Below are 26155 nucleotides of genomic sequence, written 5' to 3'. Positions count from 1 at the left end.
AAGCCATGCTGCCTACTCCTAATCATATTATACCTTTCCAAATATTATAAATCCTGCCTGTCTGGATCTTCTCCATCAACTTATTAACCACTGAAATAAGACTCACTGGTCTATAATTTTGCGGGCTATCTCTACTCCCTTTCTTGAATAAAGGAACAAGATTAACAACTCTCAAATCCTCCGGAACCTCTCCTGTCCCCATTGATGATACAAAGATCATTGCCAGATGTTCAGCAGTCTCCTCCCTTACTTCCCACAGTAGCCTTAGGTACATCTCATCCGGTCCCGGGAACTTAGCTAATTTGATACTTTACAAAAGCACCAGTGCATCCTCTTTCTTAATATCTACATGCTCAAGCTTTCCAGTCTGCTGAAAATCATCACTACAATCACCAAGATCCTTTTCCATAGTGAATACTGAAATAAAGTATTCATTAAGTACCTCTGCTATTTCCTCTGCTTCCATACACACTTCCCCACTGTTACACTTGATAGGTCCTATTCTTTCACGTGTTATCCTCTTGCTCTTCACATACTTGTAGAATGCCTTGGGGTTTTCCTTAATCCTGCCAGCCAAGTCCTTCTCATGGCCCCTTCTGGCTCTCCTAATTTCCTTCTTAAGCTCCTTCTTATTCGCCTTATAACCTTCTAGATCTCTAACATTACCTAGATCTCTGAACCTTTTCTAAGCTTTTCTTTAGAAGGTTATTGGGGTCTCCCTACCTTCTGTCCAAGACCTCTTTCAGAGTTGATGCCTCCAGAAGTCAGGGTACATCATTAAAGACCCCTTGCACCCTCTCCATGAACAGTTTGTTCTTCTGCCATCAGGTAAACGTTACAGGAGCATCAAAACTAAAACCACAAGGCTACTAAACAGCTTCCTCCCGCAGGCAGTCAGACTGCTAAATAGCTGTTCTACCTGACTCTGCTTTGGACAATTTTAACTTGCACTGGACACTTATAACTTGTTTTTAACTGACATGTGGCTGTTGTGTTTTACTATTTATTGTTATGTTTATTATTTAGTGTTGCATTTGTTATGTTATGATTGCACTGCTCCTGGGAAACGCTGTCTCATTCTGCCCTGCAGAGCTGATGTACGGTTAGAATGACAATAAAGTTTTTGAATCTTGAATCTTAAATCTTGAATCTTTTCTTCTTGACTACATTTATTAGTCTTTGTACACCACAGTTCCTGTACCCTACCATAGCTTCCCCGTCTCATTGGAACGTACCTATACAGAACTCTACACAATATTTGAATATTGTGAATATTTGCCACATTTCTTCTGTACTTTTCCCTGAGAACATCTGTTTCCAATTTAAGCCTCCAATTTCCTGCCTGATAGCCTCATAATTCCCCTTACTCCAATTAAACGCTTTTCTAACTTGTTTTTTCCTATCTCTCGCCAATGTTATTGTAAAGGAGATAGAATTATGATCACTATTTCCAAAATGCTCTCCCACTGACACCTGACCAGGTTCATTTCCCAATACCAAATCAAGTACAGCCTCTCCTCTTGTAGGCTTATCAACACATTGTGTCAAGAAACCTTCCTGAACACACCTAACGAACTCCACCCCATCTAAACCCCTTGCTCCAGGGAGATGCCAATTGATATTTAGGAAATTAAAATCTCATTCACAATAACTCTGTTATTGTTACACCTTTCCAGGATCTGTTCCCCTATCTGCTCCTTGATATCCCTGTTACTATTGGGTGGCCCATAAAAAACAACCAGTTCTGTCCTTCCTGTTCCTAACTCCCACCCACAGAGACTCCGTAGACAATCCCTCCATGGCGTCCAACTTTTCTGCAGCCGTGACACTATCTCTGATCAACAGTGCCATGCCCCAACCTCTTTTGCCTCCCTCCCTGTCCTTTGTGAAATATCTAAAACCCGCCACTTGAAGTAACCATTCCTGTCTCTGAACTATCCAAGTCTCTGTAATAGCCACCACATCATAGCTCAAAGTACTGATCCATGCTTTAAGTTCATCTGCTTTGTTCACAATACTCCTTGCGTTAAAATAGACACATGTCAAACCTTCAGACTGAGTGCGTCCCTTCTCTATCACCTGCCTAGCCTCCCTCTTGCACTGTCTACAAGCTTTCTCTATTTGTGAGCCAACGGCCTCTTCCCCAGTCTCTTTAGTTCTGTTTCCACCTCCCAACAATTCTAGTTTTAACACTCCAAAGTAGCCTTAGCAAACCTTCCTGCCAGGATATTGGTCCCCCTGGGATTCAAGTGCAACCCATCCTTTTTGTACATCTCACACCTGCCCCAAAAGAAATCCCAGTGATCCAGAAATCTGAATCCCTGCCCCCTGCCCCAATCCCTCAGCCACACATTTATCCTCCACCTCATCCTATTCCTATTCTCACTGGTGCGTGGCACAGGCAGTAATCCCGAGATTACCACCTTTGCGGTCCTGCTTCTTAACTTCCTTCCTAACTCCCTGCAGTCTTTTTTCAGGACCTCCTCCCTTTTGCTACCTATGTCATTAGTACCAATATGTACTACGACCTCTGATTGTTCTCCCTCCCACTGCAGGATATCTTGGACACAATCTGAAACATCCCAGTCCCTGGCACCTGGGAGGCAAACTACCATCCAAGTTTCCTTCCTGTGTCCACAGAATCGCTCGTCTGACCCCATAACCATAGTGTCCCCTCTCACTACTTTGTTCCCTCTATGTTAACATACATTCAGAATGTCAATATTAATTTTTCAGTTTCTTTAATTTATGTTTCTGTTTTAAATCCTGATCTAAATTTTCTCCTTTTGCTTTGTGGAGAATTTATTTAATTCTTTGTGAATAAATTCTCCAAGATATTGAATACAATTGGTACTCCTGTTTAAATCCTTGTACTCATATCTAGAACTTGATTGTGAAACTCAGCTAACTCTGGGGAATTTTCTGTCCTTTGCTGCATGTTTCCAACCTCAGTTTGCACTTGTTTCCAAGTGACTGAAGGATAACAACTTGAAGAGGTACTAAGCTTACCAGCATCTCATTCTGAAGGAGAAAAGCATTTGAGTTCTTTTTGAAGAAGGAATAAGGTGGCATAGGCTGACAATGGGTGAATAAAAGAATGAGAAGATGATCACATTTGAGAAGATGTACAGCAAAAGGGCAATCAAAATGACGGTGAGGCGGCAGGCAAAAAGGAGGTGGAGTGGCTGGTAGAATTGTGCAAACACAACAGCTTAAGTCTCGACATGGACAAGACCGAAGAGACAGTTGTGGACTTTAGGAGGGTACAGGCTGACCATATTTTACTGCACATAAATAGCTCCCCAGTGGAGAGAGTTAGGAGCACCACATTTCTAGGAATAGATGTAACAAACGATTTCACATGGTCCCTTAACATCACCTCTTTGATTAAGAAAGCACAGAAGCATTTCCATTTCCTGGGGAAGTTGAGGTGAGCGAGTTTCCCTCTCCATCTATTCCACCTATTCCAACCAATTTTTACAGGAGCATTATTGAGGGTGTCTTGTCCAGCTGCATAACTGCCTGGTCTGGGAATTGCAAGGTATGTGACCACAAGTCCCTACAAAGGATGGGAGGACTGCTCAGAGGATCAGCAGGGTGTCTCTTTCACCCATCAGATATATTTATTTGGAGTGCAGCATAGTCAGGGCCCTTAGAGTTGTCAGTGAACCTCCCATCCATCCAACAATCCCTTTGACTCCCTCCCATCAAGTAGGAGGTACAGAAGCATTAGGGACAAGAACTATTAGGATGGAAAACAACTTCTTCACTGAGCCTGTAAGACTATTGAACTGCCTGCCATCTCCCAGCTATTATCACGTATGAAGCACCAGTTGAGCTATCCTGTTTACTTTTAACTTGTGTTATAAATGCATCTTATTATTTATTAATTTATTTGCAGTAATATTACTTTACATGTTATAGGTTATACATATTGTGTTGTGCACCTTGGTCTGGAGGAGCATTGGTTCATTGGCGGTATACATGCGTTCAATTGGATGACAATAAACTGAACTTGAACTTGAAGATGAGTAATGGCTGGGGAGTTGAAGGGGAAATGGCAAGAAAATCAATGGTAGGGATCACTTAAGTGCTTTTTCTGTGAATCATTGATCTTAACTATTTGGCACTGTCAAAATCTTATAAATTTTTACAAGTTTATAAAACCTTTAACTTAAAATTAACAATAATATAATGCTTCCTGCTTTGCTATTACACTCCAAGTGACTCAACTATACAAGGGTGTAATATTTATCCTAATTAAGTATATTTACGAAGGAATGATATCAGAATTTTTTGATTCATGGAAGAGAATATACAATGCTGCATCTGATAGAGAACATGTGTATATTCATTGAAATAATGAATACTGATTAATCAAAAAGTGGACAACTAAAACAAAATCTTAGAAACTGAAAGCAAAATATTCTTATATGTATGCTCAGATAAGATAGATTTTGACCTTTTCCTTTTGAATTCACTCAGTGTTTTTATTTTCTTGATAATATATTGCCACCTCCTTAATTTGACCGATGTAGTCTGACTGAAGGATGGAAGGAATACGCTGAATATATTAGATGTAATGATATTTGAAATAATTATTACAAGCAACTTGCTATCATTATTACTAATGTGATAAATGACTTGTATTTTGTACGTGCTTGATTTTTACTCTATCATTACATACATGCTAGTCAGCAGATGCTGGGTCGTCTTTGCGAAATTTGTGTTTTCTCACATTAGCACATCTGAGATTGCATTAATGAATGATTCTCACCATGCAACATTCCCTTTGTGCCTGCGCTCTATGGTGCCATTCAGCACAGTTCAGCTAGACCCTACTCTGACCCGATCAGAATAATGGAAATGAGATTTGCTGGAGTTTGTTGATCAGACATATCCTGAAGTGGATTGATATCTTTTCTAGCAATTATTCTACCTCCACTGAAAATTGTGAAGTATTTAAATTGATATACTTATTCAAGGCAATATCAATAACCTCAAACAGCACTTCATTCAATTATCTATTATGCTCACTATTTACATTATATTTTTTATAGAAACACAGATCATTAAAGCTCTTTTTTAGTTGTCTGTGGCATTTCTCCTTGACTTCTGCTACTCCACGGCTGTTAATTCCGCCCCCATTTATAATAAAAATCCTTTTCTCATCAAATACCTTAGATTGAATTTCACTGTGCAAATAAGGTAAAGTGCTATTGTTCTAGTTAAAAATGGATGATGATAATTCTCTATTGTCTCTGGTCTACAATTTCATCCTGGAACCCTATTTAACGATATTTTCAAATATGCTATTTTTTAACGAATATTATTACCATTGGAAAGGAAGATTATAATTTTAAAACACCCTGTCCCTTTGCTTAAAGCATCCCAAATTATTTTACAAATAATTCATTATGTTGGACTGTGGGGATAAGCATGAATCCCACAAAGAGAGTCAACTCTTGTTGATGGCATTGTCCTGTAGAAAGACTGACAGCCAGTATGCAATGAGAATCCCTAAACTTTAAACCTGTTGAAATCACTAAATGCCCAATGTAGAAAAGCACGTTGTTGAATGCTACTTTATGGGACCTGTCTTCAGAAGTGCAGTCCAATACACACATATTATGTTGTTGAATTATTAATCATGCAGTAACGCCATAGGCCTGTGTGACAGGCACACACAGTATTTCAATATCATTAAGAGAAACAGCTTTGTCATTCACTTAATCTGCAAGTGCAAATTGGCTGCAGTTGAATTTGATTCATTTATATGCCTGCCCTTATCATAGCAGAAAAGATTTGTATTTGTTAATGTTGGGTTGAGGTCAGATTTCCCTCTTTATTGCATCAGCTGGATTCAGCAAAGAAAAGAAAAATCAAAAAAGAGGGGATTATCATCACAAAGGAGACCATGCAATTTTTAATTTTATGTAATTAATATAGAAAATAGGCAAGCTTCATTATTGGAGTAAGAATCGGGTCTGTTACCACTGCCTTATATGTTATGAGGCAGCAGAACAATTCTTAAAATTACTATAAATGACAAAATATATAAATAATGCAAAAATTAGAGAAAAAAACAGTTAGTGTTCATGGATTCATAGACAATTCAGAAATCTAATGGTGGAGGGGAAGAAGCAAAAATCATTGATTGAAGACTTATAGTTCCTGTACCTCCTCCTAGGTGGTAGTAGTGAGAAGAGTGGTTGTCCCGGAAGGTGAGGATCATTAGTGATGGCTGCTATCTTCCTGAGACATTGCCCCCTTAAGCTGTCCTTGATAATGGGGAGCCTGGTGCCTGTGATGGAGGTAGCTGCATTTACAAAGCTCTGCAACCTTTGGCAATCTTGTATATTGGAATCTTTATTTCAGGCTGTGATACAGCCAGCTGGAACGTTCTCCATCATTTGAAAGAATCCTTGCTAACATACAAAACTTCTTCAAACTCCTATTGAAGTAGAGCCACTGGCATGGCTTCTTCCTGTTTGCATTAATATGTTGGTCCCAGAATAGATTCTCTGAGATTTGATACCCAGCACTTTAAAGCTGCTCACCCTTTCCACTGCTGACTCCTCAATGAGTAATGGGTTGTGTTCCCCGGACTTTCCCTTTGTAAGCTCACAATCAGTTAGTGGTTTTGTCGAAATGGAGTTTGAGATTGTTGCCAAGACACTGTTGACCATTCATCAATGGAACTACACTAGGAAACTCATTACCCAACTCCCAATGAATCGAAGCATGTGCTTTAATGTCTCTGCATATACAACAATATAACTATATTGACCCTAGGTGAACAACCTAAAACATGAATTCTGCTGCCCTCTTTGTATCAATACTCACTCAGACCACTTTTCCAATTTATAAAACCAAAATAGAGGATTGGCCAGACAATCGATCCTTCTTCTTCCAATAACTGGTATGGGGGTTCCTCCTTGCAATGATGAAACTTCAAAGTTATTACTACTTTACATTTGAGGCCTCTGCTTCTATGTTCATTCCTTACCAGTTCAAATGTTACATTTCAGTGTTATTGGCTCTAGGTCACCTGACTGACCTACAACATCTTCCCATTTGTTGTAGCCCAAGGGCTACACAAACTCAGGTCACTCAGACGCTGAGCTGAGATAGCGAGATTACTTCTACAAGCCTGCTATTGTACACAATACACAGCTTAACTGAGAATAGTCTAAGATTTAGCAGGTCAATAGCAAAAACTCCTTGTGTCCACACTCAATTCCTCTGATAAGATTATCCTAAGGAAAAATCAGTTCCCAAACAGTTAACAAGACGGACGTTACAGAGCAGCTTCACAAAATGGCAGCTTCCATTCCTTCAAGCACATGACAAGACTAAAGACAATTGGTTTGTCTGCCTCCACTGCTCTTGACCTATTAGAGTTCAATGTTTTCTTTCATATTTAACTCCTCCATGGCCCACAACACCAGCTGATGTGTCTCACACATGTATGCCTTCCTGACACAATTTAAATTTTTTCTGTGAAAAGCTGGCATTTGAACTGTGCAGAGTCATGAGTATAGAGAGATTAGAGCTGTGGGATAAGTACACATCCTTGAAGTGTACTAGTGTTGATAGTCTGTGAGGAAGAGATGTTATTACTTATGTGCGCTGACTTAACTCTACCAGCAGACAATGCTTTGAGTCAGACCTTTCATCAGGAATGGAAAGGAAGGGGGTGATGCCAGAATAAAGAAGTGGTGGTATGGAAAGGAGGACATGCTAGAAGGTGATGGGTGAAGCCAGGTGACTAGGGGAGGGAGGATGAAGCAAGAAGCATAGCTGGAAAAAGTAAAAGGCAGGAGAAGAATGAAACTGATAGGAGTGGATTTCCAGTAAGCTAGCCTTCTATCCATACTTGTACATTTCCTGTAATACCATGGACTCTTATCTTATTAATCAGCCTCTTATGTAGCACCTTGTCAAAGGCCTTCAGAAAGTCCACATAAACAACATCCACTGACTCTCCCTTATCTATCCTGTCTGTTATTTCCTTAAAGAATCCAGCAGATTTGTCAGTCAAGATTTCTCCTTTACAAAACCTTGTTGACTTTGGCCTATTTTATCATGTGCCTCCAAGTACCCTGAAACCTCATCCTTGGAAATAGGCTCCTACATCTTTCAAGCCACTGCTCAGGCTAATTAGCCTATAATTTGTTTTCTTCTGCCTCCACCGCTCCTTAAAAAGTGGAATGATATTTGCAATTTTCCAGTCCTCCGGAACCATTCCAGAATCTAATGATTTTTAAAAGATCATTACTAATACTCCAAAAATTGCTTCATCTACCTTGTTCAGTACCAGTACCTAGATGGTGTAGTCCATCTAGTCCAGGTGACTTATTTATGTACCTTCAGACTTTTCAGCTTGGTAAGCACTTTCTCCTTGGTAATAGCAATGTCACACATTCCTGTCCCCTGACACTCACACATCTCTCGCATTCTGCTAGAGTCTTACATGGTGACTGATGGAAAATATTCATAAAGTTTGTCTTCCATTTCTTTGTCCCCCATTACTACCTCTCCAGTGTCATTTCCCAGTGGTCCAATATCCGCTCTCATCTCTCTTTTGTTTGTTATTTATTCTGAAAAATATGTATACTGTTTAATATTATTGAATAGCTTACCTTCATATTTCATCCTTTCTCCCTTTATTTCTGTTTTAATTGCCATCTGTTGGTTTTTAAAATCCTTCCCAATCCTTTTCCTTCCCACTATTTTTTGCAATATTTTGTGCCCTCTCTTTTGCTTTTATGTTGTCTTTGACTTCTCTTGTCAGCCACAGTTGCCTCATCCTCCCTTTAAAATACTTTTGCAACTTTGGGATGTATCTTTTGTGTGCCTTCTGAATTACCCCAGGAACACCAGCCATTGTTATGCCACCGTTATCCCTGCTAGTGTCTTATCCCAATCAACTTTGGCCAGCTCCTCTCTCATGTCACTTCAATTCCATTTACTCTACTGCAGTAATGATACATCCAATTTTAGCTTCTCCTTCACAAAATACAGGGTGAATTCTATCATCTTATGATCACTCTCTCCTAAAGGTTCCTTTACCTTAAGCTTCTTAATCAACTCTGGGTCATAAAACCCAATCCAGAATTGTCATTTTTCTAGTGGGCTTCTCTAAAAAGCCATCTTGTAGGCATTCTACAAATTCCTTCTCTTGGGATCCAGCACCGACGTGATTTTCCCAATCTACCTACTTATTGAAATCCCCCAAGATTATCAGAACATTTCCCTTTTTACATACCTTTTCTATCACAGTGTATAGTATCACTGTGTTGCTTAAAAGACTTGTAGAAGGCAAATTTGCTTATGAGGTGAATTCTTAGTGTTGAGAGCGTAAGCCCATAAGAAACAGGAGCTGAATGAGGCTATGTGGCCCTTCAAGTGTGATCCTTCAGTTCATCATGGCTAATCCATTTCTCTCTCAACCCTATTTTCCCCAGAACTTTTCAAATCCTGACTAATCAAGAATCTATCAATCTCTGCTTTAAATTGTTACATACCCCGTAACTGGGTCACTTACCAGCAAAGATAGAGAGGTCTGTTTAAGTCTGATGGTACTATTTTTAACAGTATTTATTGATAAAATACACAAAAATAATATCAATGCAAATATACAGATAATATACATCATCAATACTAAATCTAAAAGTGCGGGTATAATAATAATCAATAAGTAATAGCTCTATCGTTGTCTAGGGGACAATGTATTGTCCAATGGAAATATAAAAATCACTTTAGTTCATTCAAGCTGTAGGCTGCAGCCTTTGGTTGGAGTCAAGAGAAAGACAGAGGTTTAACTTGCCCATTCCTTTTATGATGTCAATCCTTCGAGAGTCATTGGGGGACTGATTTCCCTATTGATGTTAGCTAAAACCGTTCTTCCATGGCAAAACCCACCAATTCCAAGGCAAATGGAAAGGGACGCACGTGGGCTGTTTCCACCGGCTTTGCTATTACGCTGTTACAGGAGTTCGAGCGTTTCTTCTGGTGCGTCTGAGGGGCTGTTCCCACAGACCCTCTTTTATCCTGACTCACGGGGTCTCAGATGTCAATCAGGTTGGGATGATACAATCCCTCCACCAACCCCCCCCCCCCCGGTTCATTGCCTGGGGGCTTCGATACATCGTACAGGATTCAATACACAATTCCATCTCCAAGAGACAATAGCCGGTATCAATGGTCCCGCCTTTCAGAGGCCAGGACACATTCCAAACTCTTTGTGGATTCTGCATGTCTTTCTCTCATTTCCTGGGTCTCCTGAACTGACTTAATAGTGATCTTGCGATTCTCAAAAAGGAGGGGGCTACGCTGTACCCTTCGGCCCCTCAGAGTTGTGGTGCATTCGTAACACCCCCTTTCTTCAAAGCGTTTTCACCAGCGGTGAAAACGAAGTAGTACAGAGTCTTACAGGATTTTAGAATCTAACACAATACAAAAGATTTTTTTTCTCTACAGAGTAATACAGTTATACATTCAATTCAGCATCTAAACAGTTAACAATTACAGTGTCACTTCCTTTAATATCTTAACATCTTGTACCTTACTAAAGTCTTGTAGCATCAGACTTCAATTTAATAACCACCTATTTTTATTTCTTTCCTTCAGCAAATAAAAACTAAAGAATTGTGATCTTAGCTTACGTGTATACAACAAAAGTTCATACAAATACTAATCTTTCTGTTGCTTTCAAACTTAACAGGCAGGCTTCCATGGGGTTGTCTTTATTATTCACATGCTTTGTTGAAATCCCATAAAACCGGCTTTTGCTATTTAAAAATGGCGTCCCCATTGACCCTCGCCTCTTTTCCAGTTAATTCCCACGTGGGGAGCTTGTACACCCTGGCAAAATAGGTTTTCGTCCGCTCCTTCCATAGGAGTTATTTTATCAACAATGTGTCCCAAACTTAGACCATCTACTGAATTTCCACCCAATTCTTTAATTTTACGCAAGTTGCTAGTTTTCTCTTCAGGACCCTTCAGGCTATTAGTTTTCAGTTTGAACTATTTGTTCAAACAGCATTTCAAATTCTGCCTTTTCACACCACACTCTGGAATAACAATAGCGTGTGGGCCCCCCCACCCCCCCGTCATCTTCCAACTCAACCTGTAAGTGATCTGCAGGCTTTGTGGTATCACACCATTGAAATGACTGGAGCCTGGTGGCTGCCTTTGATATCAATCCAGCCTTTAAATTTTCTTCATTCAATTTGGGAACTACATATTTCCCGTTTCCTTCAATAATAATATTCATCTCCCCACTTTTGATCTCCGCATTAACTTTTAACACACCTTCGAGCACAAACACCTGGGAACTCTCACTTCCCACTATTACCAAGGTTAACCCTTTCTTCCCTGAACCAAGTCTATCTGACCCACAAGGACCGCATTCCTTTTCAACTGAATCAAATAACTCAGACTTTTTCTGAGCTCCACTATTAGGTTCAGTACCACGTGCATCTACATCTTGGACACACTCAAATGGGACATTTGCCTCTTCCAGGCTTTCAATACCCATACCCTTTTCAAATTCTAAATTCCCCTGATTCTCCCAGCTACTCTCTGGGCAACTCCCTTCCGGAGTAAACTCAACCTTGCGGTCTGAAACAGCCTCATCTGCCAACCTAGCAGACTTCTTCAAGTTAAGGGCACCCTTTTCAGCTAGGCTGCCCTCATTTCATTATTGGGAACACCTTTAGAATTTTCAACTTCGTCAAACAGTTCTGCCAAACCAGACAGATCATCCATGTCCAACACTGGACCTTTTAACAGCTCTATCTGCTTCTCATCTTTATTTTCTGCCTCTAGAACTTTTCTCCTCGCTAAGGGAAGATCTACCTCCTCTCCCTTACTCTCTTTCACTTTACTACTCTTCGTTTTACCACCCTCTAAACCCTCGTGGTACAGGGTTGGTAAAAACGTCTCGGCCAAATCAATACTGGCCGGATTTAAACTGCTTTCATTCTCAGCTGCCTTTCTCGACATGCTGCGAGTCATCACGCATGCGGAATTGATCTTGGAATCTAGGGGCGGGACCTCCACCGGCTGTCTCGTCAGCTTAATCACTGACCAAACCTTACCACCGGCTAAATCATTACCCAGAAGGACGTCCACATCAGTTCTCGGGAATTCTGATCGCACCCCTATTTCAAATGGTCCAGACACCAGCTCACAATCCATAATGATCCTATGCAAGGATACCATTTCCATCCCTTTTCCTATTCCTTCCACAGCTACCATTCCCGTCTTGCAACCAAAATCTAGTACCTTACTGCTGATCAATGATAGTTCAGCCCCCGTGTCTCTCCAGATCCGTACTGGAACTGGTGTGTCTCCCTTCCTCACAGATACAGTTCCGTTTGACGTACAATTCTCAGAACCTTCTCGTACTCTGTCTACCTGGGGATCTCTTGTCGATTTACTGATTACCACGGCAGATCCGATAGGGACCACTGCTTTCCCTTTTCCTGTCTCTTTCCTCGGAGCAAAGCACCTAGATGCAATATGTCCCCCCCCCTTTCCACAATTAAAACAGGTCAAGCCCAGAAATCTCTGGCCATCTGGCCTTTCCCATTCAACCTTACCACTAGCTCCCGGCGGGACCTTTGCCTCAGCCGGCGGGCTTTCTCGATTGTTCCCACGGTCTCTCTGGGAACTTATATTCGAGGAAAACTTTGTCTTGTGGGTTAGGGCATATTCATCTGCGAACCTAACAAATTCTGAGATGGACTTATTTGGCTTCTCATTCAAATACATCTGGATATCCTCCGAAACACAACCTTTAAATTCCTCAAACAGTATTAACTCCCTGAGATGCCAATAATCCTCGTCCACTATTTCAGCTGCACACCAATGGTCCAAGAGCTCACCCTTCTCATAGGCAAACTCGGTATTCGTCTGATTCCCCCCTTTCTTTAAGTTCCAGAACTTTTGTCTATACGCTTCAGGTACTAACTCATAACTCCGGAGAATGGCCACCTTTACTTTGTCATAACTCTCCTCCTCTTCCTCCTCCATGGACAACGCCGTATATGCCCGCTGTGCCTTCCCTTTCAACACACTTTGTAACAACGCCACCCACTGCTCTTTGGGCCACTTCTGATTCACTGCCACCTTTTCAAAAAGCAAGAAATAACTATCAACATCCATCTCCTCGAACAGAGGTACTAACCTCAACTCTCGACTAACATTGAACCGCTCCTCTCGGTCTGACCCTTGATCTCTTTGCCCTGGCCTTAACTTCTCCATCTCCAAGTCATGTTTCCTCTGTTTCTCTGCCTCCTTCTCTTTCTCGGCCCTCTCTTTCTCTTTCTCAGCTGCTTCCAGCTGTTTTAACTGAATTTCATGCTCTCTTTGTTTCTCAGCTCTTTCCTGCTCCCGTTTCACGTCTAACTCCTTTAGCTGGAGCGCATGCTCTCTCTCTCTCTCAGCTCTTTCTTTCTCCTTCTCAGCTGCTTCCAGCTGCTTTAACTTAATTGCATGTTCCAACCTTAATTTCTCCAACTCTAACAGAGCCGTCCCACTAGCTGGTACCTTTTCAGGGATATTTTCCAACACCTCAGCTGCAAACACATTCTTCCCAATATAATACTGAGTTATGGCCCTTCGCACCTCCTGCTTTTTCATGGATAACCTCACCTCTGCGAGGTTTAGTCCTTTTGCCAGATTTATCAAGTCCGATTTGGTAGCCGCCTCTAGCGCCTCTAGAGTCGGGTTTTCTATAAATTTATCCACGTCCATCTTTGCTGGTTTCCCGTCTGGCTACCCGCATAACCAGATCCAAGTTTGGACTTACAAGCCCGATTCACTGGCCTCCCAATTTGGTGTCAAATCTCGAGATGAGAACCCCAACTGTTACGTACCCCGTAACTGGGTCACTTACCAGCAAAGATAGAGAGGTCCGTTGAAGTCTGATGGTACTATTTTTAACAGTATTTATTGATAAAATACACAAAAATAATATCAATGCAAACATACAGATAACATACGTCGTCAATACTAAATCTAAAAGCGCGGGTATAATAATAATCAATAAGAAATAGCTCTATTGTTGTCTAGGGGACAATGTATTGTCCAATGGAAATACAAAAGTCACTTTAGTTCATTCAAGCTGTAGGCTGCAGCCTTTGGTTGGAGTCAAGGGAAAGACGAAGGTTTAACTTGCCCATTCCTTTTATGATGTCAATCCTTCGAGAGTCATTGGGGGACTGATTTCCCCGTTGTTGTTAGCTAAAACCATTCTTCCGTGGCAAGCCCCACCAACTCCAAGGCAAATGGAAAGAGATGCACGTGGGCTGTTTCCACCGGCTTCACTATTACACTGTTACAGGAGTTCTAGCGTTTCTTCTGGTGCGTCTGAGGGGCTGTTCCCACAGACCCTCTTTTATCCTGACTCGCAGGGTCTCAGATGTCAATCAGGTTGGGATGATGCCATCCCTCCACCAACCCCCCCCCCCCCGGTTCATTGCCTGGGGGCTTTGATGCATCGTACAGGATTCAATACACAATTCTGTCTCCAAGAGACAATAACCGGTATCAATGGTTCCGCCTTTCGGAGGCCAGGACACATTCCAAACTCTTTGTGGATTCTGCATGTCTTTCTCTCCTGAACTGACTTAATAGTGATCTTGCGATTCTCAAAAAGGAGGGGGCTACATGGTACCCTTCAGCCCCTCAGAGTTGTGGCGCATTCGTAACAAAATACACCTAATGACCCAGTCAGCTGTGGCTAAGAATTTCACAGATCCACCACCCTCTGGCTAAAGAAGTTGGACGCCCCTCTATTCTGAGACTGTGTCCTCTGGTGCTCGACTTCCCCAACATAGTAAATGGCTTCTTCACATCCACTCTATCTAGGCCTTTCAACATCTGAGTTTTCACTGAGATCCCCCCCTCCCTTGTTCTTCTGAACTTCAGTGAGTGAAGGTCCAAAGCTCCTCATACAATCAGAATCAGGTTTACAATCACTGGCCTGTGTCAGGAAATTTGTTCACTTAGCAGCAGCAGTTCAATGCAATACATAATATAGAGGGAAAAAAACACAAAATAAATAATAAATAAATAAATAAATTACAGCATGCATATATTGAATAGATTACAAATCATACAAAAAACAGAAATAATATTTATTAAAAAAAAGTGAGGTAGTGCCCAAGGGTACAATGTCCATTTAGGAATCGGATGGCAGAGGGGAAGAAGCTGTTCCTGAATTGCAGAGTGTGTGCCTTCAGGCTTCTGTACCTCCTACCTGATGGTAACAGTGAGAAAAGGGCATGCCCTGGGTGCTGCATGTCCTTAATAATGGACGCTTTCTTTTTGAGACACCGCTCCTTGGAGATGTCCTGGGTTCTTTGTAGGCTAGTGCCCAAGATGGAGCTGACTGCAGCTTCTTTCGGTCCTGTGCAGTAGTGCCCCCCCCCCATACCAGACAGTGATGCAGCCTGTCAGAATGCTCTCTGCAGTACATCTACAAATGTTTCTGAGTGTATTTGTTGACATACCAAATCCCTTCAAACTCCTAATGAAGTATAGCTGCTGTCTTGCCTTCTTTATAACTGCATCGATATGTTGGGACCAGGTTAGATCCTCAGAGATCTTGACACCCAAGAACTTGAAACTGCTCACTCTCTCCACTTCTGATCCCTCCATGAGGATGGTATGTGTTCCTTCGTCTTACCCTTCCTGAAGTCCACAATCAGCTCTTTCATCTTACTGATGCTGACTGCCAGGTTGTTGCTGTGACACCACTCCACTAGTTGGCATATCTCGCTCCTGTGTGACCTCTCGTTACCACCTGGGATTCTACCAACAATGGTTGTATCATCAGCAAATTGATAGATGGCATTTGAGCCATGCCTAGCCACAGAGTCATAGGTATAGAGAGGGTAGAGCAGTGGGCTAAGCACACATCCCTGAGGTATACCAGCATTGATCATCTGTGAGAAGGAGATGAGATCACCAATCTGCACAGGTTGTGGTCTTCCGATTTAGAAGTTGAGGATCCAATTGCAGAGGGAGGTACAGAGGCCCAGGATCTGTAACTTCTCAATCAGTGTAACATTCTCCTTCGCGTGTCACGAACGCCGAATTTAACGTCGAGATAAACCAGTTAATAAGACCCAGATCGCAGTAAGATTAACCATTTACTGTTCACTCTTCACATTAACATATGGTGAAAACTGTTGATAAAACAATTCAAGATTGATACAGTATTTGTTCCTTCCTTAATATCACATTTCAAGTGTAAATACTTGCAAAGGTGACTATAACTACATTACACTAAGGTGCAGTATACAGGGAGAGTTTACCTGCTCCATTGACTACTTTAAATACACTTCCATGCAAACTATCCGTGACTCTTTAACTAACGAAAGCATAAACATTATCTACCGTCGTTACTTCTAACAGGATCGGCATTAACATCTTAGTTCAATATATCGGTTATCTATTAACTTACAGCGTTGCTCTCACTGTGATTTCTCATGCCTGCAAAACAACTTCTGCTCAGGTGAGCCTCGTGGTAAGCCCCCACCCTCGCGCTAATTTCAAACCGGTATTTTCCCACAAGACGCGGCGAAACCGGATGTGACGTCATCGCATGCCGATATATTTTACATGCAATGAATATACTTTAAACACTTCTAATTCTAACTAGAAAATACTATTGAATGAATTACTAAGCGAAAATATTATAAACTAAATAACTGTCGTAAAGACAGCACAATCAGGATTATGGGAATGATAAGCCTTTCATTCCCAGAGTCAATCTCGTGAACCTCCTCTGAACCTTTTCCAATGTCAGCACATCCTTTCTTAAATAAGGAGCCCAAGACTGCTCACAATTCTCTACGTTAGATCTCTCCAGTGTTTTATAAAACTTCAGTATTAAATCCTTGCTTTTATTTTCTAGTCCTCTCGAAATGAATGTTAATATTTCATTCTTCTTCCTCAGCACCAATTCAAGTTACAAATTAACCTTTAGTGAATCCTGCACCAGGACTTCCAAATCCCTTTGTGCCTTGGATTTTTTAAATTTTCTCCCCATTAAGAAATTAGACTTTGCTTTTATTCCTTCCACCAAAGTTCATGATCATACACTTCTTGACACTGTATTCCAATTGAAACTTCTTTGCCCATTCTCGTAATTTTATCTAATCTGGCCCTATCGTCTGCCTGACCTTTCTAGCAGTCTCACTATACACTGGTTGCAAATCAATAGCCCTATTTTCATCTCTATCACTCTGGTGTCCATGCTGCTGCTGAATTTCTCCAAACCCTTCCCAACAGCTCTAGCAAATGTGCCTGCAAAGTATATTGGCCTCCTCGGATTCAGGAGCATCCCATCCTTTTTGTACAAGTTATAACTTCCCCACAATTATCCAGAAATTCAAAACCCTACCCCTTGCGCCAGTTTCTCAGCCATACCTTCATCTGCCATATCATCCTATTCTTACCCTCACTGGCGTGTGGCACAGGCAACTATCCAGAGATTACTTCTTTGGATGTCCTGCTTAACTCCTTAATTTCTCCCTTCAGGACCTCCTCACATTTCCTACCTATGTCATTGTTACCAATATGTACCAAGACTTCAGGCAGATTACCCTACAATTTTAGATCCAAGACATTCCTGACCCGGGCAGCTGGAAGTCGACATACCATCCAGATGTCTCTCTCGCATCCATGGAATTTTGTGTTAACTCTGCAGACGGTGAAAACCCATATCACTGCTACGATTCTCTTCTCCCCCATTTCCCTTCTGAGCCACAGTCCCAGACTCAGTGCTGGAGGCACAGGTGATGCAGCTGCCCTCATCCACCCCCCCCCCCCCCGGGCAGGTAATTGAAAGAGGTCAGGCAGTTTGTGCAAAGAACTGGAGAGACAGAGAGCAAAGGCGAAAAGAAGTGAGGATAATAAAACCAGCCTGAACCACTCAGCAATGCCCGTCAGCAGGTGAGCATGTCATGTTGAGAAAGCTTTGAAGTCATCTTTAATGACTAAATATGGCCATGTAATACTGAGTATAAATCTACAATGTGTCATTCAATATGTCTAATCCTAGTGAATATTTTGGACATCTCTTTTGTAGAATTAGAAGTAGGGGCAGGCCATTCAGTTACCTGCACTGAATGGTTACTATTCAAAAGATCATGGCTGAAAACTTGCCACAGTACCGATTGTCCAGAAATTCTCCATATCCCTTGATCTCCATAAAATTCAAAAGTCTATCGAGCTGTGCCTTGATTACACTGAGTGTCTGAGCCTCCGTAAACCTCTCAGGTATAAAGTGGCGAAGTTTCACTAACCCCGGCTGAAAAAAACCCTTCCCATTTAGTCACAACTGTCTGCACACTGTGTACGCCTGTGTAGGAAGCTTTTTTGGGCACTTCAGTTTGGAAACTCCTTACTGGGTACTGCAGACCTCTGCTGAGGTTATAGCGACTGAGGTATGATCTGTGAAATTAAGAGATTTTCTTGCCTTTAAAAGAAACTACGTTTTTACTATTCCAAAAATGCAATCAGATGATGTACATAGAGATTATACTGAAAAATAAATCAAGCACATTATTCAAGAATGAGGGGCATTTTATGTTTAAGTTAGTTGATACCTGCAAGCTAAGATTCAGTTAGAGCCCTTCTGATAAGATTTAACGCCAGTCTAGTTAGCTTCTGCTGTTTGGCAATATTTTGAGGAGATTCAGATTTAGCACATTCTATCAGAACAGATTGAAATGAAATTTTAACTTTCTCACTTTGGGATTTCTGTAAAAGGAAAGATTTGTCTGTTTTTGCATGAAAAATTTTATTTTTTTTATCAATCCCCATCCATTTCAGAAATTAAGTGTAGTTAACACTGCAGAAATCCACTTCAGCTCCCTTCAAGTGTTCTATTGCTGAAATCCTAGTACAATTTTATAAAAAAAAGTTGAAAGTGATATTTTTCATGGTTAGTGAGAACATGATTTCTTTCACAATGACTGAAAGGTTTTTTAATGCTCAGGTAATACTATATTTATTTACAGTATATGCATGATTTCATTACTTTGTACATTGTCCGACAAATATGTGGTCTTAATATAGCTGGACTTCCCAAGATCATGAATATGGGGGACTAGGAGCACAAGATTCAATGCAAAATTCATGTCAATGAAGTTAATCTGCTGTGCATGGTCAGATTTGTTTTTCAGGTTATGATTGTCGCTGTTGACAAAGAGCAAGTAGATAAGACAGATCTATTGCTGAATGTATTATAGGTGGAAGAAGATGATGCCTGAATAGCTCTTACGTGACACTGCTTCTTTGTTTACCCACAATTACTCACTGTTGTGTTGCATTCTGAATAGAGAAGGAACAAATGGTATAGCACATGGAAGTTAGAAAGAGCCCAGAGTAAAAGGCACCACCTGCGCACTACTCACATTAGCAACTCGTCTGGCAAGATGATAAATCTCAAAGTTGAATATAGTATACATATTTTGATAATAAATGTACGTTAAACTTCGTCACTCTGATATATGACAACAAATGGGTAAGTTAGGGGGTTAGTCACTGTCAGAATTCACAGAATCTTTAGGATCCCTTTAGAAGACCTTAGTTAAACCCCTGTAAGAGTACTGTGTTCAGTTCTGGTCACTCTACAGAAAGGATGAGGTTACTATAGAGAGAGTGCAGAGGAGATTTACAAGGATGTTGCCTGGATTGAGGAATGTGCCTTATGAAAATAGATAGAGTGTACTTGGCCTTTTCTCTTTGGCACGACAGAGGATGAGAGGCGACCTGACAGAGGTGTATAAAATGATGAGAGGTATTGATTGTGTGGATAGCCAGATGCTTTTTCCAAGGGCTGAAGTGGCAAAAACGAGGGTGCATAGTTTTTAGGTGCTTAGAAGTTGGTACAAGGGGGACATTAGAGGTAAATTTTTCACACAGAGAGTGGTGGGTGTGTGGAATGCACTGCCAGCAATGGTGGTAGAGGTGGATACAGTGGTGTCTTTTAAGAGACTCTTAGATAGGTACACGGAGCTTAGAAAAATAGAGGGCTATGTGGTAGGGTAATTCTAGGTCTCTAAAGTAGGTTACATGGTCAGCACAACATTGTGAGCGGAAGGGCCTGTAATGTGATGTAGATTTGTACGTTCTATCTTCTAATCAAAGTGGAAGCAAATCATCCTCAACTAAAGGATCATCTGAGACAATTATTCATTGCAGAGAGTTCACCATCAGTCCACCTGGTATATAACTACACTGCCAATTTGACAAAGGTTGGTTCCATCAGATGTTAATTTAAACTGTTAGATACACAAGTCACATTTTAGTTCATCATTAAAAGGAGAAGTGCACAATTTTGAATTATATATTGCTGTTGCAGTAATTTTTATTTATATTTAAGCAAAGAGTCCACCTTTCACAATCAGTTAAACGAAGAATTAACATTATTTTAACATCCTTTTGATTCCAAATTCTGATAGTCGTTTTCTGAAATAGCTTTGTACAAACAGTCAGTGCTGATTCTATCATCAGCATAATTAGCTTGGAGTGATTACTAAACCTGACAGAGTCGTGGATTTGAATTAATGTCAGGAGATAACAAAATTTACCCTGAGTCCTTCCGTTATTGTTGTCATTTTAGCCATGTATGTTTAAATTCAATACCTAAAGCACAGGGGCATGCCCTTCAGCCCATCTAGTCCATGCCAAACTTTTATTCTGCCTAGTTCCATCAACCTGCACCTACAGCATAACCCTCCATTCATTTACTTTAAACAAATTTCTCTTAAATGTTATAATCTAACCTGCATCCACCACTTTCACTGAAAGTTCATTCCACAGTCACACCACCCTCTGAGTTGAGAATTCACCTTTAAACTATGACCTGAAGATCTAGTTTCACCTAACTTCATTGGCCAAAGGTTGCTTGCTTACATTTACTGTATCTATAAGCACCTATAATTTTGTATATCTCTGTCAAATCTCCCTCACTATTGCTCCAGGGGACAAAATCCTTACCTATTCAAGCATTCCCTATAACACTGGTCCACAGATCCTAGCAACATCCTTATAATTTTTCTCAGTACTCTTTCAATCTTCTGCTATCTTTCCTCCAGGTACAGTCGCTGACCAAGACTGCACACAATACCCCAAATTTGACTCCACTAATGTCTTAATGGAACTTCACCATAACATTCGCCTGCACTCTTTGATTTATGAAGGCCAATGTATCAAAAGCTCTCTTTACAAGTCTATCTTTCATAGAAAGACCACTTTCATAGAATGATGGACCTGTACTCCTAGATCCCTTTGTTCTACCACACTCCTCAGTGCCCTACCATTCATAGTGGATGTCCTACCCTGGTTCCTCACACTTTTCTGTACAAAACTCCAGCTGCCATTTTCTGCCTATTTTTCCATTTGGTCCCAATTCCGTTGCAAGCTTTGATAATCCACGTTGCTGCCTTTCTTAACCAGCCTCCCATGTGGGATATTATCCATGGCTTTGCTAAAGTCCATGTTAGTAACAGCCACTGCCTTTCCTTCATCAACTTTCCAGCTAACCTCCTTTTCTTGTTTAGCACAATATTCCCTTCAAATCATTGTCTCTAACAATGTAATCCTTGGCAACTGTTAATCAATTATTTGTGAAGCCATAAATGATATATAAATTGTGGATATTTTTGGAAAGTCTTCACAGCTAACTTTAATGAATCAAAACCCTTGTCCTCACCTACCACCCTACCAACTTCTGGATCCAGCATATTATCCTCCGCAACTTCCGCCACCTTCAACAGGACCCCACCATCAAGCACATCTTTCCCTCCCTACCCCTCTCAGCTTTTTGCAGGGATCGTTCCCTCCACGACTACCTGGTCCGCATGTCCCTCCCCACAGAACTCCCACCTGGCACTTATCCCTGCAAGCGCAAATGCTACACCTGTCCCCACACCTCCCCCTTACCACCATTCCGGGCCCCAGACAGTCTTTCCAGGTGAGGCTACACTTCACCTGCGAGTCTGCTGGAGTCATCTATTGCATCCGGTGCTCCCGGTGCGGCCTCCTCTATATTGGCGAGACCCGACGCAGATTGGGGGACCACTTCGTTGAGCACCTATGCTCTGTCCGTCACAATAGACAGGACCTCCCAGTTGCCACCCACTTCAATTCTGCCTCTCATTCCCATCTAGATATGTCCATACATGGCCTCCTCTACTGCCATGATGAGGCCAAACTCAGGTTGGAGGAGCAACACCTCATCTACCGTCTGGGTAGCCTCCAGCCTGGTGGTATGAACATTGAATTCTCCAATTTCTGGTAATTCCCTTCCCCTATCCCAGGGCCCTCTCTGCCTCTCTCCCCTTTCAACTTTCTGCTTCTTTATCTCTACAGTTCTTTCAAGCTTATCCCCTTCCCTCCCCCCTTTATCTTTCCTCTGATTGGTTTTCCACCTGCCGCCTCTAGGCCCTACCCCCTCCCCTATCTCTATTACTGGGCTTCAGTCCTCTGTTCCCCCCCCCCCTCCATTCTTGATGAAGGGTCTCAGCCCAAAACGTTGGCTACTCTTTTCTCACGGATGCTGTCTGACCTGCTGAGTTCTTCCAGCGTTGTGTACGTAACTTTAATGAATTCCCTTTTAAGCAAAGGCTCTGGGAGAATGGGGAGAGGGTGTGCTTGGTGATGGAGGGACAGGAGAGCCAATAAGTAAATAGCATAAAATTTCCTAACAACTTTAAATTGAACAAATAGCAAGCATAAGACCCGCTAGGCACTTAATAAGTACAAAAACTTGAAAATAAATGGATACAGTCTTTTCATCATAATTCAGCACCTCACCTCTAGAAAGCTTGCTGCTGCAATGGAATTAATCTACTAAATAAAAGGAAACTGGTCATTTTAAGTTACTTCCACTTTGAATCGAAACCTGTCTGTTTTTTGTTTCAGACTTACACATAATGGCATTGAAATAGGTGTGAATTGATCTGAATTGTAGCTGATATTGTCACTCAGAGCACTGGTAGCTATGCAATTCAAAGAGTCCAATCTGACTAGGTGGCAGGGACCAAATCAGGTAGTTCTCTTTATGTTGTTTACTTCTGTACATTAGTCCCCGATCACCCATTCCCCTACCTCTTGCATGGATCAGTGTCCTAACCATCCAAGCGCATCTTTGATCACTGGTCCCCTCTCTCCCAATTCTGACCAGGGACCACAGGCCATCCTACTCTGCTTGCTGATAGCTAGCCTCACCCAGACCCATCCAAGCCAAGACTCTCCAACCTCTGTCCTCATAGAGCCCCGACTGAGCCTGCAACAGTAGTTTCTGGTGTCCTAGACATCATTGTACTGCCACCACACACAAGGGGAGATATATTCCTAAGGCAGCAAGTCCACCTTGAGGACAGATGAATTTCCAAGTTATGAAATCAAGACCAAAGCATTCATGGCCCACCAAGCAATGAATGATGAATACACCTCCAAGAACTCTGAAGGAATTCATGTCACCTGTGTTCTGTTGAGGTCATAGACTCAGAAACCATAGAAAGGTAAAGCATAGAAACAGGCCACTTGGCCAATCTAGTCCATGCCAAGCAATTTAAACTACCTACTCCCATCAACCTGTCCCAGGACTATGGCTGTCCATACCCCTGCCATCCATGTACCTGACCATTGTGTGCCAAAGGGCTGTTCCTGTGCTGTACTGATCTATGTATTATGTTCTACTTCCTGACTCTGGCACCTGCTGACCAGATGCCTAAAGTAGACTTTCCATGATCTTCAGGGATAGCTGTGCGTGGGATCTGTGTGTGGGTTGCTGTGTGTGGGTTGATGTGTGCGGGATCTGGGTGTGGGATCTGTGTGTGGGATCTGTGTGTGGGTTGCTGTGTGTGGGATTTGTGTGTGGGATCTGTGTGTGGGATCTGTGTGTGGGATCTGAGTGTGGGATCTGTGTGTGGGATAGCTGTGTGTGGGATCTGTGTGTGGGATCTGTGTGTGGGATCTGAGTGTGGGATCTGTGTGTGGGATAGCTGTGTGTGGGATCTGAGTGTGGGTTACTGTGTGTGGGTTGCTGTGTGCGGGATCTGGGTGTGGGATCTGTGTGTGGGATCTGGGTGCGGGATAGCTGTGTGTGGGATCTGGGTGTGGGATCTGGGTGTGCGATCTATGTGTGGGATCTGGGTGCGGGATCTGGGTGTGCGATCTATGTGTGGGATCTCGGTGCGGGATCTGGGTGTGGGTTGCTGGGTGTGGGTTGCTGGGTGTGGGATCTGGGTGTGCGATCTATGTGTGGGATCTGGGTGCGGGATCTGGGTGCGGGATCTGGGTGTGGGATCTGGGTGTGGGTTGCTGTGGTTCTTGCACCACATTGTTGAGGTGTTGAGGTAATGAAGCTGGAACAGGTGCTGATGTTTTTTACACTCTTTCCAATACACCTCTGTGAGACCCACCTTTCATACCCTTGCTCAACTCATAACTACCCTCTCACCATGATTTGTTTTGTATACTTAACATCACTTACTTTTGAAAGACAAAGTTCAAAGTAAAACTTATTATCAGAGTGTATACATGTCACCACATACAGCCCTGAGGTTCATTTTATGCAAATCTATAGAACATTAACTGTAAACATAAGGAACTGTAAACAAAATATTCAAATGCAGATATAAATACATAAGTAGCAATAAATAACAAGCACAAAATAACAATATAACATTCATCCATATAAATAATAGAATCAAGTCCTTAAATGAGTGTAGTTATCCCTTTTGATCAAAGATGGTTGATGGGTAATAACTGGTCTTGAACCTGGTGGTGTGAGTCCTGAGGCACTTGTACCTTCTACCTGATGGCAGCAGAGAGAAGAGATGATGATGATGGGTGATGCTGCTTTCACGGCAACGTTTCATGAAGACGTGCTCAATGGTTGGAGGGTTCTACTGATGATGTACTGGGCCGAACCCACTATCTCTTGTAGGATTTTCCACTTAAAGACATTGGTGTTCCCATACTAGGCCATAATGCAGCCAGACAGCACACTTTCCACCACACATCTATTGAAGCTTGCCAAGGTTTTGGATGACATGCCAAATCTCCACAGACTCCAGAGGAAGTAGAGGTGTTGTCATGTTTACTTTGCATTTATATTTATATAATGGGCCAGGACAGGTCCTCTGAACTGATGACACCCAGGAATTTAAAGTTACTGACCCTCTCCAACTCTGATGCTCCAATGATTACTGGTTCATGGACCTTTGGTTTCTCTCTCTTGAAGTCTATAATCAGTTCCTTGGTCTTATTATTGTTGTTATTACACACTCAGCCACATTTTCAGTCTCCTTCCCAAATGATTCATCACCCTCATTGACGCAGCCCACAGCAGTGGTATTGTCAGTAAACTTGTACTTAGCCACACGGTCATAGGTGTAAAGTGAGTAGATCGGGGACTAAGTACGCAGCGTTCCCCTTTGTTAATTTGTGCTCTAAAGGTAAACTTCTGAATTGTTTGATATTAGAACAGACGAATATAGTGAAGAGCTTAGTGTTTGCTCTAACTGTGAATGGAGCATTGGGATTAGTAAAAGTACAGGAGGTAGCAAGGGTCTGAGGTACTGCGATCGCAGAGTAGGTCAAGAGAAGATAAGAAAATAGTGGGTCAAATAGAAATATTAAAGAGAATCTGTAGGAAGTGTAACTAGGAATAGCAGAGGCAATGCTGTCAGGGGCTGTTTGAAAATATAGAAAGGGGGATTGTTTATGATCTGAAATTGTTACTCTTGCTGCCAAGTCTACTGGGTTGTGGCATCAAAAGATGAAGTACTCTTTCTCCATCTTTCATTGAGCTTTCAAAGACAGAAACAGCAGAAGGGGACAGTGAAGGAAAAGGACCGACAGTTATACGTTCAAGGGTAGCTATTGGAAGGAAAGGAAGTCTTCCACAAGGTTTGTTTTCAGTCTTCCTTCTGAAAAGAGGCAATAACTTCAGCAACAAATATGATGAGTAAATTGAAAAAAGCTCAGAAAAGTTGGTATTTAACTGGATGAGGTGATAAGGACCCTGGAGCACAGGCAGCTAAGAGTTATTATGGCAGATGGTTTATGTCCTACAATTACCTGGGGATGTGTTGGGTGAAAAAAAAGGTCT

This window comes from Hypanus sabinus, chromosome 6 (genome assembly GCF_030144855.1).
Source record: "Hypanus sabinus isolate sHypSab1 chromosome 6, sHypSab1.hap1, whole genome shotgun sequence".
Taxonomy (NCBI): domain Eukaryota; kingdom Metazoa; phylum Chordata; class Chondrichthyes; order Myliobatiformes; family Dasyatidae; genus Hypanus; species Hypanus sabinus.
This window is presented reverse-complemented; position numbering follows the sequence as displayed.